At 48.5% G+C, this 21,106-nt stretch overlaps 1 protein-coding gene across 7 annotated transcripts in view; it reads right to left on the reverse strand.

Annotated features, from left to right (window-relative positions):
* GATAD2A (GATA zinc finger domain containing 2A) overlaps positions 1-21,106 on the reverse strand; it is a 67,803-nt gene that overhangs the window by 36,958 nt on the left and 9,739 nt on the right. For 2 of the 7 annotated variants that reach the window (XM_064469418.1, XM_064469416.1), the window contains exon 1: positions 16,596-16,935. The exons of 2 other annotated variants lie outside the window; for them this stretch is intronic. The gene's annotated coding sequence lies outside the window, so the exon portion shown is untranslated. Of the gene's footprint in view, positions 1-15,542; positions 15,852-16,595; positions 16,936-21,106 lie in introns of those variants that run through there. 3 more of the 7 variants (XM_064469414.1, XM_064469420.1, XM_064469415.1) reach the window with 3 other exon arrangements.

Genomic DNA, 21,106 nt, shown 5'->3' on the forward strand with positions numbered 1-21,106 from the left:
TGTAACTGTATTCTGGTCCCTGATTAGCTATCTAGAGGGCAGGTCTTGCTAATTATAGTTCATCCTATTAGTCCGATGCTTTTCTAATTAGAAGCCCATTGAAAACCATTGCAATAGCTACTTCAAGGCCTTCAGCAGCGCTATAAAACCCAATGGATATGGCAATACTTCCATGCTGCTCCTCACGCATCTGGGCGGGACACGAACAAACACTTTGTCATCACCAAAGGCAACAGAAAGCAACGCACACAACACACACCGCGTACCGGGTCGTGACGAGCACTACAGCACAGCCGTGGTAATTGGTAGTTAGGGCATACTGCAGCAAGCAGGAAGCCACAAGTAGTAACGCTGCTGGGAGGGAAAATAAAAATTAAAAAATAAAAAGAAAAGAAAAAAAGAATTGTTCTGCCTGGTAGAGATAATTGCTGAACGGGACTGGTAAAGGTCGCGGTGGGAGGGAGGATCCTCCAGGCAATGGCTCTGCACCGGCTCTGTCCGAAGCCGGCTCAGCCCTGGCGGGAGGACGGCACAAGGCACCTCCAGCACAGACGGAGCCTATGTTTTGCAGAAAGTTTTCGCCAACAGAGAGGAATACAGTTACGAGAATGAGCTCGGCAGCAACCTCGCCTCAGAGTGCTCCCCGTGTTTTGGAGGAGTTCAGCAGAGATCGTTCCTCCCGATGTGCTCTGGACACGGGAAGCCTAAGCTACCGAATCGTATTTCTGAGGCTCGAGCCAGCCTCCATTTTTAATGAACTGTAGCATTAAACTCCCATAGTGCTTGTGTCATGGGACTAAAATAGTTTTCGTCTTGCGAGGACACCAGAAGAGCAGTTTAACCGCTTCAGTGCCATGGGATGCTGGTGGCATGGGACCGGGGCCACCTCTCGCGCTGACCCACATTCAGCGCGTGGAAGTTTCCACTGAAACCCAACAGACCGCAGGCAACGAGCTGCCCGGGGAGGCAGCAGGCGCCACGGCCCCAGATCCCACGCTCCATCCCTCCGCAGCCAGCTCCATCCATGGCTTAGCCTTCTCCAGCATCTCCAAGATGGGAGGTTTGCTTGCGCAGCACACGCCACTAAGGAAAACAGGTTAACAAGCTTATAAAAAGGTTTTGAAAGATTCACTACTAAAGCATCTGTTCAGGGAACCTCATAGAGGCAGGCAATTAAACAGTTAATACTACTTGGAAGCAAAACCGTGTCCAAGCAGCAGCACTTGAGTTTTGACAGCACTTCCATCAGAAAAAGTCAACTGCGGAAGAAGACGACAGCCGGACACCCGAGCCACAGGTACAGAGTGCTCTGGTGCGACGCTGCTGCCGTCCACGGGCACCGGGGACGGGCTCTGCCAGCACCTGAGGATGCCACATGCTACCGCTCTTGTAGGTCCTGCGTCGGCTCCGTCACTGCCCAACAAAACAAAGTCTTTAGCATCCTATCACTCTGCAGTTCTTTCAAAGGTTTGATGCTTCATTTTAAGAGAATTGTGGCTCTCACTCCAATATAGCAACTTTTTAAAACTGTAATAAGTGAAGCGTTCAAGAAATTAAGCAGGCACTGGACTGAACAATATCTCTTGCTAACTCGCCAGAACAGAAACCAGACCTATTTGCTCAGAGCCCATACTTTGTCACTCAGGAAGGTGTTTTTCCTCTATGAAATGACGATGGAAGTTGCAGATCAGAATACTAGGGACTGCATTTTTAGTGACATTACTGAATCCTATCAACAGTATCTAGAAAAATAATGATCCAGTAAAATTCAAGAGAGGTTTAGCCTGCAAAATAGGGTTTTAAAAACATTACATTTTCAGAATAAGACAGGCTACGGATTCTCTAAGAAGATTAAGGCATGGAAACTATGACACAGGTACCACAGCTTAGCATGACTGCTGTACATGCCTCCTCAAACAACTGAGATAAGAAATCTTCTGTACCTTTTGGGGGGCCGAGTGAACTGGTCAGCAGAAAAAAGGAGTCATATTTCTATTTAAATATTGACAGACAAGGGGCTAGCTTCCGTCTCACGTGTTCAGGCTTTACTTCCATCAACATTGTTAAATACAAAAGCGAAGTCTTCAAAGACTTTACTGGCCTAGAAGAACTCACATCGGGTTCCTTAAGCACCGAACTATCAGCTGAAAGCATTTCTGTGTGCTCCAAACCCACAGATTCCTCCCTGCACACATCTCAGCAGAATTCTAGGAAGAGCCATCAGACAGAAATAATAGTCATGGTGCACATTTCAATACCATGTAAGCACCATCGTGGAGTGGAAAAGTACTCCTCTGGCTTTATGAATGTGCCGATCCATCCCATACCTGGCACATGTTGGGATTTCTCCAAATATTCGAGCATCGCTTTTTAACTTCTGTGTGCCTAAAGATTCAGGTGAAAGCCCCGAAACACCCTGCATACCCGCTCTTCAGTTTCAGCCTCTCTACAGGGAAGTGCCACCTTGCAGGAAGGAAAAAAGCTCCCTTCAGATGCTCGTGAATACCACCGCCACCCATTTGTTGTGTGTACATGTCAGATTGCAAATAAAACCTGTTACAAATTAAGAGCCTTTCCCACTCATTCCTGAATTCCTGCACCAGAGAGAAAACATATGACTCCCCTCCCGGGCCATCAATAGCATTTATAATTACACCCTTCAGATCAATGCCTGCGTTCGCAGGGCAGGGAAACCAGGGGCTGCAGTAACCCTTTAGTTAAGCCGGTCTCTAGTCGGGGATCACACGCTGTCCAGCCGGCCAGGGCATCGTTTGAAAGAGCAGCAGAAAGTCAGATATAGAAAAACTACTTACTGGCAACTGTTCTTTAAGCATGTCACCCCAGCACATCCTTCTCTTGGAGAACGCTTCTTTTGCAGTGTTTTTTTCTCTACTGGATACCAAGTGGATACCAAGGGCTGCCAAATCACCAGGAACTGAACACGTGCCTTCAAGGAGAAGCCCTGCCTTCACTTCTGGATCCGGGAGAGTACGATCTACTAATTACACTAGCTGCACCACACTCCATACAGATCTTGACGCTAATTTAGTGGAACTAGAGTTCAGCTTTACTCTGCCCTCTCAAATCCTGACACTCACATATACCAACGAGCAGGAAAACGGGAAATTTTGGAGTAAGTTTTCTCTGGAAAATCCAGGCTGAACCTTTTGAGAAATACCAGTATAAACTAATCTCTTGCAATCAAAACTTACTGTTTTGAGACCAAAGTGCAAGTGCATTTTGACTTCTCTTGTTCATTACTCTGGAATATCTCAGTGGTAATTACATTTACCAAGCTCCTTCCTCCCTCCCCAAACAAGCCCCACGATCTACCCATGCTTTTACTGAGATTAGCCAGAATTCAGTCGAGCGTGGATACCTGGAAGATGCAAAGATAGGGACGTTCCAATAACGCAGTTCATAAAGAAAAAACAAATCAACACTAACTGCAATTCCCCCCACCAGAAAGCCTTGCTGTTCAAGACCTCGCAAATCTGGCTTTCCGTAACCAGAGCCTGGAGCACCCAATTACTGCTGTCCCAGTCAGCAGCTCACAACGCCGAAGCGCCCACAGCAAACACAACACAGTTTACAGATGCTACGTGGAAAACGCAACACTGGCTAGCCCTGCGCGGAGTCCCAGGTCAGCACAAAATGGAGTGCCTTTCGCTGCAGGTTGATTCAGAAGATCAGGCAGGCTCAAAATACCCAGATCACGATTTGGTTGGCTACTCATGAATAGAAACACCCATGATTGTCTAGGGTTGCACCACTACGGGCTCCAGCAGACACAAGCATGCAGCTTGCTTTTCACTCATAATACAATTTATGTCTTCAAATGGGGGCGGAGAGGGGGGCGGTTCCCCAACAAATCTCTGAAAAAAACAGTTATTCCTCAAAAATTCCACAGGAAACCACTCAAAGACACTTCAGTTTCATAAAAGTGAGAGCAACACGTATGAGCTAAAAAAAAGCTGATTATTTCTAGATCGAGTTAACCTTAGAGCAACCCTTTGGGTAGACCAGTTTTGCTTTGCTTTGGAGAGCTGTATTCCGTTGTACAGAAGCATCTAAGCAATGTCATGTCCTCGCTTAAAGGAACAAAGAGGTAATGATAAGGAATTGAGGAAGGCGATGAGTCAGAGAGAGAAAAATATTACTTTTGTCATTAATTTTGCAATTAGTAGTTTAAACTGCGAAGCAGGAGTTAACTCAGAGAACTGATGAATCCAGTGATTAAGAGGTCGCATTGGAACCAGGTCCAAACAGTTTTATACATCTCTCTCACATCTACGCAAGTTAATCTTTGTAATTACTGTATGGGTAGACCTGACTCATTAAATCAAAACCTTTGCAAGAGGCTGGCTTGCAGGAACAACAAAAAACACCCTGCATGTCAGAGGCAGCAGCCAAGCAGCAGACGTGAACAAAGCAGAGCCCGTTTCAAGAAGAGGAACTGTAATATCTACTGGTAAGAAAAAGGAGAGAACACCAAGAAGAGCTAAAAATAGATTCAAGGGGTTTGGTTTGGGGGTTCTTTGTTTTAGACATAGCACAGTTTTAACTATTTTTCAGTTACTCCATATTTATGGCCAATTATGTTGCTCCTCACCCAGGGCCAAGATCTACAGGATTCACAGGGTGAGCACAAATGCCGATCACTGACATATTCGTCATCCAGATCAATCCAGACCAACAACGCTGGCTCCGTGACTGACGCTGCAGGACAGACACGTTTCCTTCAGGACGACTGAGCTTGTCCAGCCATCCTCCATCCACACCGAGCAGTTGCAATGAACTGGTTTTAATCAAAGTGCAATCTAATCGCCTCACGGTGCTGGTCTCTGTGGATTGTTGTATAAACATGTTTTTCAAGAACTGGAATTACTATCTGCTGTTTTCAGTTGTAAAATATATTTTTGACAGGAAGGGGGTGTCTCTTTTCTATGCAAAGAGGCAGCATTATGAAATGCATTTGCAGAACTGTTTGGCAGAATATTAAACAGGGGGACAGGGATGTGTGCATGAATTTATCACCTCTTTCACCGAGTGCCCAACAACACCACCCCAAGGAAGAAGACTGGGAAACTCTGGATCTCTCATTAGGAGAGACAAGACAAAAATGAGTGGCATCATTCAATGAAACAAACAAAAAAAAGCAGGTGGCAAATTGTTATTTCTAGCTCTGGTGGAAAAATCTGTTCTACTTTCATCATCGTATAAGATGTGTTTTTTATGCATCAGGTTTGCTCTGAAATGCCGTATTTGGGGGCTTGCTTTTATCTGCTTCGCCGATGCTAACTGCTGCGCTGAAGCTTTGCCGTGCTCTGCGGGCAGTTTGTGCTCACCAAGTGCCAGTGACTTTAATTGGGCAACGTGGCATCAACTGAAATAACGATAACTTGATTACTCGTGAATAATTTGGTTTGTGCCTACCTGGCTTCAGCATCAGCCACTAGAAACATAGCAGTAACCTTTCTTTTCTAAGTTTTTTTTGAGGGGGGAGTTCAAGATACCATCCCCCACTAACAACATGTTCTTAATCTCAGTTGTAGGAGTAGGTTAATAACCCATAAGCTAATAATTCTGTAGCAGCAAGTTTATTTTTCCCAACTATATTATTTAAAAACCTAGCTGAGGGTGTGTGTAGAGAATGACACCGCTCAGAAATCCAAATAAGGGAATGAAATGGCAGCTTGGCAGGGACCCAGCAGCCACACCTATTTACAGGGGAAGCCGAGCACAGCCACCGTCATTAATTAATTCAGAAACCTCGGCACACAAAACTTGATCTGGATGCACAGTGCATCCCCCACCTGAGATCAAAAGGGAGCACTGCATGCCGAACGTCGCAAGCCACGCTCGCACACAGCCACGTCTGTATTAAAAACAAGGCTGTGGGGCTGACGTTCAGCCCCCGGTGTTGCAGTTAGAAGGGAAAAGGAAGCAAAAGTTGTCACTATCACCCAAGGGATCGAAGGGGGCTTTTAATCTTGAGCAAGCCTAACCGCTGGTAACAAACCTCTAAGGGTCCCTCAACCCAGAGTGAGGAGAAAGCAAGCGGATACCCAAGATGAGCAAGACGAAATTTAGGTGCTCGGTTACTTCAGTGGCTTTATGTAAAACAACATCTAACTTCCACAAAAACATGAGGGCATTTTGGGTAGAAAACAACCAGAGGTGTTACAATTACACCGAGCCGCATTTTGCAAAGGAAATCTTATCAAGTTTGTGTATCTAAACGTCCTAAGGGATCAATAACATGTGCAATATTAAAATGAGTCTTATTTAATTACTTCTATAGTCTTCATCATCATAATTCTCAGGCACCTCACAGAAATAAGTCACCCATCAGGTCTTAACCAACAGGATTCACGTGCTTTTCCTCCCCAAGCCACCTGTATCACTTAGAAGTCCTGCCTGCTTGTTAAACCATCATCTTCGGGTTTAAAAACAGGTTTTGGTCTAGCAAAAGGAATTAATACATCCCTCTCTGGATACCTTTGCTAAAGGAAGAAGAAAAAACAGAGGAATCCTAAATACCTTTGACATAAACTAATGGAACAAAGATTGCAGGTAACAAGTGCGGAGGTGAACTCTGCCCCCCAGATCCCAGCCTTCCCGCAGTGCGCGATCACGACCGCAAAGCTTGCGATATTTATTTTAAAATATCAAGCAAAAAGTTCACCTTCTTCAGAACGGAAGAGAATTTTAGAGTTTTTCCAGCCACAGAATACCCTACATACGTGCTATATACCAGACCATCCCCAGAACGCTATGCTTTCTGTCTTGTATTCTGTGTTACTGATTAATATCGCTTCTTTCCCGACTATTCACAAACTTTCCCACAACAGTATTTGTTATATCAATAGATTTTAATATATTTTGCAGTCAAGAAGTTTCTCTTGGTGATCCTCCTGTTCCATCCCGCCATCACAGCCCACAGAGCAGTAACGGTCCCTACATATTCGCAACCTTTCATGAATTGCAAGACATTAATTCAGTGTCAGCCTTAACTTTAAGCGCTACCAACTATCTTGGAGCATAACTTCAATGAAAATAAGAATTATTATGCGTAGCCAACCCGGATTAGCCTCAAGCTGAGCTTCTGAAAGTTATACAAGGACTACTTCTTTACAGAGAATGTCATCCTCGCATAGGGATCTTTCCTCTCAGAAAACACTACAGCATGAGCCAGTCTTCTTGCAATATCATCTGTTTGCAGGAATAGGTACAGAAAAGCTGTTTCAAACGTCATCTTCCTCTTCCCCCAACTACAAATGTGAACTTGAATTAAAAAAGCTTAAGACATCAATTCCTGTCACATTTAGAGCTAGTCGAGGCATTAAAGGCACACTTCTCCCTGGTGCATGCATGGCCCAGAAAGGAAGGACACTACCCACAGAGCATCCCCAGCTCTTCATGAGACCACCGAAAACACAGACGGGGCGAAGCTTCACCGGACACCCTCCACAGATACCGAACAAAAGCAAGACGCCTTACTGTGAGGCAGGGGTTCTTCTGCTACCGAAGCAACGAGGCACTGGCTTTCAAAGACTACACCTCATATGCCTTAAAAACAAACAAGGAAGCCAGCAGAAAGCAAAACTAAGTCCATACCCAAGAGCATCCTACAGAGCATAGCACGAGCACTGTGCCTGCAATTGGCACATATGCCACTTCACTCTTCTACAATGAAAACCAGAAAATTTTAGATTTATACTGCGTACGAATCTCTGTAGGTGGTTCAGTGTGTTCGCACGTACGGCAGCACCAGGGACGCGTGCACAACTGCAGCACCTAATTCTGTTGGAGGCAGGATTTTCTAAGATCCTATTAAATATGAATGCCTTCAGTTTACTTCCTCTAATTCTTGCAAGCATTTCAAAGCTCGTAATCACATGGCTACCTCCGCAAATGAACACAGTGGGCATAGCTAGCAGGCTATGGCAAGGAAGTTGTTCCTGCTTACACCAACAGGTAAATCAGCATCATCACAAAATCTAATCATTCCATTTTCTGATTCATTTTAGTATGTGGAAAGCCTTCGGTATTTGTAGCATAAACCAAACCAAGAGAAAAGGTGCTACTGAGCACCTTCAGCAATATTTCCCCCACAAAATGGTCACAAAAGTGACTTTGCTGCTGCAACAAGGCTTGCCCTGTTCCAGTAGCATCCCACACCGAACTGGGCTCCGTTTGGTCCAGCTGCACTCTGGACATTTACAGAACTCTTAAGAAAACCTGCGGCCAGCGACTGCCTCAGCCCTGGGGTAACTGCCTGGTGTGCAGGAGGTGCAGTTCCAGCAGCCAGCATCGATGAGAGTCTCCCCATCTAGACCGAGTTAGGAAACAAGTAGCAAGTTAACCAGCATCACTCAGCTGGAACCATTCTACTGAATTAAAAGAAAAGAGAAAAGCGTTTTTGAATGCCAACTCCTATGACCTTATAGGTAGTGAAATTGGGTGTTTGTACCCCAAAGTGAATGAGACAGGTCGTGTCAAAATCAATTTCAAGACTAGCTGAAAACTCAATCAAGGCTTCATTTTCTTTCCCCATTGAAAAGCTACAAAATAAGCCTCTATTCCTTCAGCTCCAGCAATCTGGCACTTCAATGCCAAGACCCCGTCACAAACTCCTACTTATTTTGGATATTTCACTGAGAAGGGGGGGAAAAAGATAAACCGCCCTGAGATCAGCTCACCCTTACATACCTATCTCTGTGTTCATCTGGTCTCCCACGCTATATGACTGAAAAAGTACCCACTCTTTTGAGGTGCCATCTAACCTTCTTTGAAGTTGTTGTTGCCCACTTTTGTCAGAACTTTGAGTAACAACATTTACTGTTAAAAAATCAGTAATTCTGATTAAGAGAGTCAGCGGAACCCCTCCCCAGCAGGTGAGGCAGAACATCTATCTCCATACTCTCTGCCGGAACTACCCGCATTACTCACTCTCAACAGCGATGAGTTATTTTCACCTGATGGGGTACAAAGGTAAGAGAACATCACACAGCCTCACTTGCTGCTGGGTGTTTTAGAAACTTCTTCAGGTACCTAACTTTTTAAATATCCCTTTATATTCAGCTGAAGATGCTGGAAGTGGGGGCAGAGGGGGAGGATGGTGTTTACTTCATGTCAGAGCTTATCTCATGCCTTGTGGGAATGGTCTTTTATAGGCTTCATTTTTCCGTTCCCATCCCTCCAGCACCCGTTCATACCGCTGGAGCGAGGGCAACAAAAAGCACGTATTGTTCGGGATGACTGGAAGGGTGGTGGGCTGCCTCCCGACCCTCAATCCACACAGTTTGGGCTACCAGGCCCAGAGAGATTCGGGTATAACTTTTTAATTTAGTTTGATTCGTGTTTATACAGGAATAAGCCCAAGTCAGAAGGTGACGCATTAAGACACCAAAACCAGAAGATGAAGCGCTCACACACTGATCCCTTTCATGCCACAGCAGAGTTCACTACAGAGCCCTGCAAATTAGCAGGGAAACTGCACTCAAGTTATTAGTCACCTCATAATTGTTAAAGGAATTGGAGACCAACTCTTCTTCCAAACATGGCAGGAGTAAAGCCTTTCCAGCAGAGCTTTAACTTAACGCCAGATCATCTGGAACACCAAACTTGCCAAGGTCTCCGAAGAGGCAAGTGGCAGCCAAACGGCCGCACCTGAAGCATCACCCAAAACCAGTCACCGAAACTGCTTTACTCTTGCAAAACACCGATTGTTTTGGTTTGTTTTTCTTTTGGGGGAGAAAAAGGGGGGAGGAAGGGGAGAGAGAAGAAAGGAAACAAAGTAGTGAGAGAATTAACAGAAGCTGAAACTATTAACTCAGAGGGGAAAAAAAAGGTGAAAACCAGAATTTAATAAGAATGAATACAAACAGAACAGATTGAGATAAACTCAGAGATGTGCGTGTGCAATAGCTCTGACGGCTGAACAAGACTCCTGGAGCACTTTAAGACTCCGATCATTCTCACGATACGGACCATTCAATACATTCTGCTTAACGCAAGCAGCACCTGATCCAGCCGCAGAAGACTTCTAAATGGGAAAGGACCCCCATCAGGCCTGGGTCAGCAGATCAGCTTGTTCTGTGCACAAACCAGAAGTCAGAGGGAGGACCCAAGGAGCCCAGTCGATGCCCAAGGGCTCTCTGGGAAGTACAATGGTGGGAGGAGGAACAGCCTCCCAAATTTGAGCCTTTTTAAAAATAAAAGGCAAAATAAACATGCCTGATCATAAGCTTCTGCGCATCTTGGATGAAGGCGCATGGACTCAACCCTGTGCTGGGACAGACCCACCAGTTACAAGAATGTGCAGAAGGAGGTTCTGCAGAGCTCGAAAGCTCACCTGACTCGTGCACATCGTTACAAAGACACGGCGTTGTGAACTAAGGAACCTGAGTCAGGGGTGAACTCCCTACTTCCCCCAGTCTAGGGGTTTGCCAGCTCCCCGTCAGGCACGTGACGCTCCTTCCTGTATTTGTTTGGCCTTCAGCGTCTGTGACCAGCTGTTAAATTTTACTCTCCTACATCTTTCAAATGTTTGCATTTCCTAACACAACAAATGGGCGTTAAAGATCGTGAGGTAAACCTGACGACTTCCCCCCCCTTCTCATCTTAAGTCCTACCACCAATTCTCATTTAAAAAACAACATGGGGTTAAACCATTTCAGAGAGAGAAGCTAAAACAGATTAAGATTAAAATAACAGGAATTGTTAGAAGCCACATTTTGCATACTTCCTTTGTAAAATGTGCTTATAACCATTTTGCAGATTGGATAGCCAAGGCATGGAGAGGTTTAAGTGACTTACCCAAAGCAATACAAAACTCCTCCTCCAGGGAGGACAGGGAAGCAAAGGTAAAGGTGAGAACAAGCTACCACAGGACACAGGACATCAGCTGGTCCAGAGCAGTGTGATTTTCCAGACAGGGACAAACACCTGGCGTCCGCCTACCGCACCTCCGAGCTGTGCTGGATCCAACAGCTCTGGCCAGACCCCGACGTGCTGCCGACCAGTGCCATCCCGCACTCCAGCTGCAATGCTGAGCTGTGCCAAGCCCTACTGATACTGAAGACTAGGAGGAGAGAAAAAAGTATTGCTACAGCTGGCCATTTCCACTTTCTGCCTTATTTCAGTACACTGAAACAGCAACACAGTCAGACATTTTTTCCTCAGAGTCAACACATCAGAAGCAGACAAAACTTTCTTGCTAAAACTTAATTTTGTCCCCTACAGCCCAGATGGCCTAATCAGATTTTTTTTTTTAACCTCCAAATGCCCTCTTTGCTCCAAGAGAGTGAGCCATGCTCATGAGCAAGAGTTATGATGCTGCTTACCAGCCTCGCTCGCACTAGAAAGAGGAGCATAGCGGACAACATGCTGAAAGGCCCCGGCACAGCGAAGAGGCACTCTGTAATTAAGAGGTAGGAAAGCTGTACAGGAGAATTCCTCCTGCCCCATGGTAGCCACAGTCTCCCGAGGTGATGCCGAACAAGTCACATGGACACACACACAAATGCTCGCAGGTAAACACCAGCTGTTTACTGGTGCCCCACTGGAGAGTCCCGAGACCTGACACACCAAGAGTCAAATACCAAAGAACGCAATTAAAGGCAATGAAAGCTAGAAACGCCAGTACCTTCAGCAGTCGGGGAGGGAAGATGAGAAGTGCTGAACAGCAAAAAGCCAACATAGGAAACTGCGTATTAATCAAACTTAACCTTTGTTCTGTCTCTGTCCTATAATGCTTGCTTCGGGAAGTCACTCTCCTTTCCCCACCTGAAAATGGACCTAGGATTCATCGGGCAATGAGGCTCGCTGTCGTACACCGGGCACCCAGACTGAGCAGTGCTAAGCGGGTAGAAAATATTACCAAGAAATCAATAACTTCAGAAATTCCAGGTAGTGCATAAGAAATAAGGCAGGAAGCACTAACTGCATGAGGGTCAACATATTCAACAGATGTCCAATTCCCCAGATGAAGGGGTGCCACAGAAATGCAGAGACAAGAGGAAGGGGAAGAAGGCTAGAAAAGCCTAAAAAGAAAAAAAAAAAGAAGAAAAAAGAAAAAAGGGGGAGGATCCCCAGCAAGTCTTTACACCAGTCGATCATAATATGAATGCATAAGTAAGTAGAATCTATAGATAAGGTGCTGAACTCTAGCTCGTAAGATTTAAGGGCACAAATCTAAACCAAGCAGCATGGGTAGCCCAGGGAGAGCAGGGACAGCCTGATGAAACTACCAAGGACAGATTTTCAAGGAAGAATAGAATTGAAAAGCTGTCCTGGAGTTTCCTCGCCCACCAGTGGCACGTTCTTCTCTTAACCTTTATTTTATCTAGTGCCAGGAAAAGAGGAAAGAGTGCTCACATGCCATTCCCCCCCCGGCTCCAATCAACAAAATGTGCTAACTAACATTGCACTTCACATACTGGTCTACAGACCGTATGCTGTGATACCTCAAACACGAGTAGCATTACACAAAAGCAAACGTTACTTCCCCAAGTCTAAAAATAAGTCTACCATATTTTCAGATAACACAGTCTCCAGGAACATTTGGAGGGGGAGTTGGGGGGAAGCCACTGCCGTAGAGTTCTATGTTACTTAGATTATCATTGAAAAAGATATAAATTGGAAGTCGAGAAGTGCCCGGAATGGGGCTGAAATGCTGGTCACTCTAAGAGGAAGAACAAAAAAAACCCTCCACATCACAGTTCATTTTTCCTTTTATTTCGTAACAAGAGCTCAGCATGTGTATTTTAATTCAAAAGGGGAACACACGCACTGCATGTTTTCTTTCCAGCTTTTTTTGCTGTGACTTACCTGTGCGGGTACAGGCTTTTACACCCCTCAGGTACACATCACACACAGCAGCTCTGCACGGAGCACACAACTTTCTACCTCACAAGAGGCATCAAGGGGAAACACAGTGCTTTGTGAAACACAAGCAAAGGCAGCACACAACTACTCCCCTCAGAGTAAGGCAGTAAGAAACCAAAGTACTAAAGCCTGGGGAAGAGCTCCAGTTTCATATGTGCATATTAAGTATCAAAAAAGTAAGCTCTGATGCCCAAATATTTGAATTTTTAAATGCCCAAGTACACTCTAATACCTACTATCAGCAAGTATCATCTAGATATTGCACGTAGAAGTTTGTGGTTCAAAACATGCTCAATGAAAACATGCTAAATTTAGTCAGCAAACCAGCATTTTCCACTCAGAAGTTACACAAAGAGCGAGTGCTCCATCAAAGCAGAAAGCCTTGCTGACCACTACAGCACCTTGTCAGTTCTGTCCTTCCCAATTTCTTGCGCCAGATACCGTGACTTTCGGTCAGTTGGCAGCTGGCCAGGGACTTCACAACATGGACACCATTTCAAGAGGTGCCACTGAAAACGCAAGACAGTCTCAAATGTGGCCTCACCACAACTGAATGAATTTTAGACTGAATTTTTAAAATACTTCTGCCACTATCCAAAAGATGTCAGAAGCTGACTTCCTTTATCCCAAGCATCCTTCCTTCTTCTTCCCCTCCCAAAGGGGCGTAGCAGAAGTGATTCAGTAAGAAAGTAAGAATGCTTATAGCCCATATGGATGGGTAGGGCTAACGGAGAGCGCACCCAGAAATAGAAGTGTAAGACCATAAGACAGTAAGCCCAGAGTTCCTTCCACAGTTATAGTTCCTTTGACAGCAAAGGGATAATTCCAGTTCAAACCCGAGGCTGTGCAGAGTTCCCTAAAAGGGCCGAACACCGTACCTATGCACGCATGCTGCTGCCTGGCCGAAAAAGCAACCCAAATCCCTCGTCTTGCCTTGCATTAAGCTTCACAAACATCACACAATACACCAGCACCATCTGAATTTGAACCAATGATTTTAAACAGCTCCACATGCAACTACCGGCCTGTAATTACTACAAAAAAGCCGTAACGCAGCTATATTAAGTTACAGTATTAGCATACTGACACTGCATCATCTGCCAGCAGAGTTGCATCATCACCCATTGATGTAACCTCATGACTATGTAATGCTGTTAGGGATGGTATTAGCTACTCCTCTGCCCGTCCACCTCTGAGGAAAGAGAAATACACAGGGCTGTCTCCATTCTGCTCCACAGCTGGATACCAGGTGACCACAGAGATCCAACTCTCCCTCTCTTCCAGTGAGACTCAACAAGGTGGTCTTTACTCCAAGCACAGAACTCGGTCCTTTCTGCGCTCACACAAAGTTCAACCGGAGCAAGCTAACTGCTAACATATTCACTCTTTTTCCAAGTAAAAGATAGAAGAGCATCAGCCTGTTGCTCACCCACACATGATGCAAAAAGGGGTGAGCTTTTACAGCCTCAATGTCACATGCCAAGCTGCGCAGCCCTCCCTATTTTCAAAATCAGATAGGGGAAGAAAAAACAGACAAAACAGTTCCCAGCCCTGAAACCAGCGTATTTGTGATCCTATCTGGGATACTTAACCACAGATCCTCGCTGCCTCCAGGATATCACACCCCTTTTTTTGTCCAGAGCTTGACAATCCAGACACACCGAAGGCTATGCCAGCAGCGAGTAATGAAGCGTGATGTACAGGAATACGCCGTTCCATACACGTCACAGTCGCGGATGGCTGTGAGGCAGCACTTGGGGGCAACGTCCCTGCCTGATGGACGGCTCTCCCCGCCCTGTACAGCACGGTCCCCACGTATAGCGCCTGGGGGGGGGGGGGGGGGGGGCTGCTGTTGGCCTCCCCACGACCCAAATACCAGTAGGCATCAGCATGGCATTGCTGCCACATCCCAAGGCACCATCCCAGGATTTGGTGGGAGCGACCATTTGTTGCCAGAGCCAGGCCCGCAGAGCACATGTGCACGGCAGTGCAGCGCCCCGGAGACCACAGCATAGTTCACTTACACAAAAAGCTTTCCACGTGCTACACATCCCTTTATTTCTTACTTTCTTCTGCCCTCTCCTGCTTCTGGTCCCCTACCACCTCATTCTAACAGCATGTCTCTTACAGTCCTGCTTCTTCCCCCGGACGCCTCCTTCCACTTGAGACACTGGTCAATAGTTTGTCTGGAAGAAATGCACGGTTTCGTTCTCTTCTCCTGCCGATGTATGGCAGCTTCCAGCCTACTGGCATGTCTCTTATTCCCAAAGGCCCCTCTTCGTTTCACTTCCTGTGTAACTGTCTCTACAAGCGGCTCTGCTACCTCTGCTTCCAGCTGCACTCACAGGCGGGCAAGCAAGGGGGAAACATGAAAGTCAAACACCTGCAAAAGAAGCTGGAAATGAGCATTAGGGCTGTGCCCGCAAATCGGTGCTCTGTGACAGTTGCTGCTGTACCCATCAGCTTAGCCGCCTCTGTCCAGGGGAGAGGGTTTACCTCACAAAGTGCAAAAATAGAAGAGCGTGGGGCAGCCAGAAAAGAACACAAGTGAAAGCAAAAGCTAAGACATATAGGGAGTGTAAACTAAGATAATAAAAAACAAAGTAAGCAGATGCTTTAGAGAAGTAAGTACGTGCATCCTGACTTACGGGCTCCCCCAGTTTTGTCGTTCAAGAGCAGTCACCGATGCCAGACAGCTTTCGGTCACCAAGCCCGACCGAGAGCAGCGATTCCCGGACACTCGACGCGTGCGTGCGCTTGGGCAGCGCCACTTCCAGAGGACTATCCCGACCGGGGCCCGATCCTGCCCGGCCCCTCCCGCAGGCGCCGGGAACGTGCAGTAATGGAGAAGCCAGGGCACGGGAGGAGGGCACCCGGCGAGACCTTCGCCCGCAGCCCCAGCCCGTAACCCCGTTACCGACAGGTCGCCCGGGGAGGCGGTGGCGGTCCGTGTGTCCCCTCCCCTCAGCGTGGCGGGGGGTCGCGGGGCGCAGCCCGGTGCACCTTGAGCCGCGGGAAGGGCGGGAGGGCGGGCGGGGACTCTTATTGTGACACGGGCCGCAGGCTGGCCGCCAGCCGGGGCAGTGCCACGGCGGGGGCTGCCCAGGGCGGGGGCTGCCCGGGGCGGCCCCTCCGCCCCCGCCGCGGGCCCCCCGGGGCCGGTCCCGCCGCCTCCGCCGTGCGCGGGGGGCAGCGGGGCGCTCCCAGCCCCGCGCCGGCCCGGGCGGCGACGGAGGAGGAGGAGGAGGAGGAGGAAGAGGAGGAAGAGGAAGCAAGCACGGCGGAAAGCCCGTAATAACTTTCCGAAACAAATGCCTCGCAGGCTGCCGTCCCAGCGCCGAACAAAAGCCGGCGGCGAACCGGCCCCGGGCTCGGGGGGTCGCGCCGCGCCGCCAAACTTTTCGTGTAGCGGCGAGGATGGAGCCCCGCTGCCCGCCGCAGGCACCAGCTCCCTCCCCGGCAGGCGTTAGTCAATCGGTCCGATCCAGCCCGACGGCTGGAGCCGGGCAGGACTTTGCACTTTTCCCGGGGTAGCGAGAGCTGCCCGCGGTCCCCGCACGGTCGGGCTCTCCCGAAACTTCCCCGGGAGCGCACAGGCATCTCCAGCGCTACCTTTCACAAATAACTCTGCTGCTGCCGCCGCCGCCTCCTCTCCCCTCCCTCCCTCCCCCAAGACAATAAACCCAACGAGAACTTTTAACCTGGGAACTCGCACGCCGCGGCACCTCCCCGCCGGTCCCCGCGCATCCGGACGCCGCCGGTGCCGCTCCCCAGCTGCCGGCTCGTCTTCCCCTCGCTCCTCGCCGCCCCCTTCTCCGCACCGCCAGGAATCCCCCGGTTAATCCTCTCTCCGCCGCGGCTCCCCTTTGCCAAATAATGCGCTTCTCACACATGGAGTCGCGGCGTCACTCGGCGGAGCATGCGCGAAGCGCTCCCCGAAACACAGGGCGGCCCGTCCTGCGGCGCAGCGGCGGCGGCGGCGGCGGCGGCGGAGGCAGCAGCGGCCGCACCGCGCCGCGCAAGGGCCCGGCGCCGCTTCCGGGCAATGGTGGAGCAGGTCTGTGACCCGGGGCACCATTGGCCGGAGGGGTCGCGGCACATGGCAGGCGGGCGGGGATTGGCTGCGGCGCGGGCGGGGGGCGCCGCCGCGGGGTGCGCGGGCCCCGCTGCGGCGCCCGGGGCCACGTGGAGCAGCAGCAGCACTACCAGCAGCACTACCAGTACCAGCAGCACTACCAGTAGCAGCAGCGGCCCCTCCGCGGCCTCCGTGCCCCGGGCCGGGCGGGCATTGTTCCCCGGGCCGGGCGGAGGGGAGCTGCCGGAGGCGCTGCGGTCCTCCCCGCCGGCAGAACCTCCGCTGATACGGATTGTTCTCGGAGCCGTTTATCTTTTCTTTTCCCCCTTCCTCAGGACGCTCAGCGTCTGCAGACGCTGATGAAGGAAGCGGATAGCAGCGCGCTGCTCCCGCGGCTCGGCCGCTCCGGCCCGCTGGAGGAGCAAAGGGCAGCACCGCAGCTGCGGAGCGAGGCCGGGGCAGGCTGCGTGTGCCAGGCGCTGCTACCGATGCTCGGAGGCCTTGCTACCGAGGTCGGACGGGCGGCGGGGAGGCGCGGGCTCGCCTCTGAAACCTGTCTTAGAGACGGTAAAGCCTGATAGAGACGATCTGAGCTCCACAGATACAGGAGAGAGACGCTCTAAGCAGCCAACACTTGAAAATAGCTATCGCCTTATACTCAAGAGCCTCGGAGTAGCTCGTCGTGCTGCTGCTGGCAGCTCGCAGCAGGTCAGCAAGTAGCAAAAAGCAGCCTAAAAATAATACCTCTGAACACCCAGAGACCCAACTCTTAGCCGTGGCACGCACGAGGAGCACGACTCCCGAGACACGGACCAAACGTGGGGCAGGAGGCAGCGATGCGATCCCAGCACATCCCCGGCTCCGAAGGCAGAGCTACGCGTGCTGCTGCGGGACGGCACGGGGGGAAAGCAGCGTCTGTGGAGCAGTCCTGCTCTCCTCCTGCCCACCCACTTACAGCAAACTACACACGGGCTTTCTGAAGCCGTGCTTACCAAATCTTAAGTCCAGCAAGTAAATTATTTTAGACCCAATTAACAGCTGAAGAAATTCCAAACTAGGGTTTTTTATTACCGATGCCTTTAACAGAACACACTTGCGGATCTCTGGTGTGGTTTTCCAACTAACTCCAGTTTTCTCCCGTCCCTCAGCAGAGGCAGCTCACTGAATGCCGTCCTCTCCCTCCTGTTCCGGGGCCTGTTAAGCATTCTCACCGCTGTAATCCCTGTGCAGCTTTGCCTGGGGGTGGGGGGGCATGAATAACCTTTGCCAGTTACCAAAAGATCCAAATTCTTCTAGATTTTCTGTAACGGACTAAAGCCAACGAGCCTTATGATTGCCAGTTGCCCATATTTCTATAGACAGGTTATTTTTTTGATGTGGTCTGTTGGCTCCCACATCTCCAGCCTGACTACATCTTTGCTACACCCACTAAGTCAGTCCCAGGTTAATAATTTTCCATAGGGCTACAGACCAGACCTTACTCTTCTCCTTCCTCCCTAAAAGGGAGAAGTGCCTGGCTCCGCAGTCGTGTTTCGGACACGTTTCCTACAACCTAGCTGAAGCACGAAGTTAAAAACGGGCAGGATGTCACACGGAGTTAGGGAATAAAGTCACCCCAAAGCAACACCCTGCCAGACCCGGTGTGCAAATGCTCCCCGCCAACACGTTTCCAAGGCGATACTTGTTGAAAAATGAGATTTACAAGCAGAATAATTAGAGATGGGGAGTCTTTTCAGATTTTGATGGCTGAATTCTGAGGCTAGAAGTTAATGTATAGGCCCTGTGAAAGGCGGGGACCTTCTTCTGCGTCGCTGTGGGTCACATCTCCATATTACACCCCGTATTCAAGCACAAAGGATTCCCGCCAGGGCCAGCTCACTCCTCTGCACCATTACTTTGGCCCCCCCCCCATCACTGCATCATCCAGAGTCTCACCAAGATTTTTTTTACATTAAAAGTGACGGACAACCCCTCATCAAAAGGCTGTGGGTGCCTTTTGGAACCCAGCAGCGGGTCCAAGCGGCAAACTTCCCCCCGGTCCCCCTCACCACAAGCAGGGAAAATTCAGTTTTAGCTGTTAGAGGTGAGGTGACCGTCAGCCGAGACAACCAAACCGCTCGTCTACAGTCCTCCGAGTGTGATGCACCGAAATGCTACCGCAGGCTGAAGAGAATGCTTTTTCTATGCTTTTTCTTTTACCAGCTTACTGAAAACATCCAAGTAAGTGATTATTTAGTAAATACTTTAGAATTGTGTGTGGTTTAAGACCAGCTACCGATCTTCTCTTTTCATTTTTTAACAAAGACTGGCTTCTCTTTGGGGACAAAGTTCAAATTTTAGTGACAAGATGTTGCCGGGGGACGGTACAGGCGTAGCATCAAGCGGGAATGATATTAATTCGGTCACCTGGAAGGTGCATCAGTGTTGGAATTACTTCAGAGAGACACAAGCTGATGGTATTTCAATGACAAGTGCGGCGAGTCCGTGGCTCTATCAGCAAGAGAAACACTGATCCCGCAGACTTGTATATTCCTAGAAATACATACGGACCGTGAAGTAATTTGTTTGTAACATGTTTATGTAAACGGCTGAAGTGAAACTAGTCCTAAGCTGCTTTCAGGAGGAAAGTTCTATGAAACTGCAACAAATGAAGGAAAAAAGCTAATTTAATGAATCTACCCCTATCTGCCAGACTTGGAAAGAGTTGGGATCTGGGGAGGAATTCTGTAGGTATGTTAACCTTGTGTTTGGAAAAAAATAGAACTGACACTACTTAGGTCCAAACAAGGCAAACCAGACACCTGGGACAGTCATTAATAAATGGTATCTTATCCCTGTTTTAATATATAAACACCTCTGCCAGGTAGAGAGTATTTCCCAGTAAGAGAGGGTTGCTAGAACATGACTAGAGCAGCCCCCTCTCCTATTTAAAACAGCACCCGAGAGCTTCCCAGCCAGGGGTTGGGGCACTTTTCATCTCAGTCTACTCCTTTTTGGGACTCTACACCTTCTGACGAAATACTTGGGCGCTACGCATCGCCATATTACACCTTTATTAAAACAGACAATGTTATATTATTAACATTATTGGATTTTAATCTAAATTAAACACTGCATTTAAATTAAAATCCAATACTTCAAAATTAGAGAAGCCATTTATGTAAGCAAACAGCTATTCTGTGCAAACCTTTCCCTCATTACGAATCGGAGGATGCCCAATAAAACAATACCAGAACAGCGTTACCTCACCATTTCTCACCCCAGCCTTGATTAAAGCTACTCAATTAAGCACAGCGCACTGTGCGTGCACGGTCAAACGGAGAGGGAAAGCCGGAATTCAGCTGGCTGTCTCAACTGGAGCTGGCACGTCTTGGGTGTGTCCCGAAGGTGACACTGCTCAGAGGAGGGCATCGGCTGCGCCGGCTCCAGGCACTCCCCGTGCCTGGACTGGCTCTGCATGGGTGCTCCGGAGGGAGGCCGTCCCCGTCCGCCCGCCCAGCCGCACGCACCGCTCGCGCGCTTCGCTTCTATCCGTCTTCTCACTTTTTATAAAGAGGTATTACAAAGATCCAACCTGGCAAATTGCCTTGAACGCTTACTTTCCCATGATTTTCATTCAAGAATGTGGCATAAACCCAGAAAACTGTGTAAATATTCGTTCTGATAACCAAAACTGATGTTACGTAGCCTAGATTCTACTTTCAAGCAGAACGTCTCGTCACAGAAGCAAAATTTTACTGGAGCCACAAAGTCCAACTATTAAGTTGTTCTTCCAAAGGTATTTCCTGCATTCCAAATGCGAAGTCCATAGATAATACGGAGCAAATACTCCATCCTTCCTGTAGGTTTTAATACTACACTATCTACACTTTTCATAAAAATACCACTTAATATAGCATACGCTACAACGTTAATTCTGTTGTGAAACTAGAAGGATTTGGTAGCGGGATGTGAGAGAAAACCCCGACATTTCAGGCCAAATTCACAGGGGTCCCTAAAGGAAGAATGAAAAATGAGATTAAGCCTTTTAGCGAATGTAGGTCAAAGAAGGAGTAAAGCTCAAGCCAGATCTGTTAGACTTGGTCATCTTCCTGCAACCGCCAGCAGATGCAAGAAGCATGGGAACATGCTAATATT

Source organism: Phalacrocorax carbo, chromosome 19 (genome assembly GCF_963921805.1).
Source record: "Phalacrocorax carbo chromosome 19, bPhaCar2.1, whole genome shotgun sequence".
Classification (NCBI taxonomy): domain Eukaryota; kingdom Metazoa; phylum Chordata; class Aves; order Suliformes; family Phalacrocoracidae; genus Phalacrocorax; species Phalacrocorax carbo.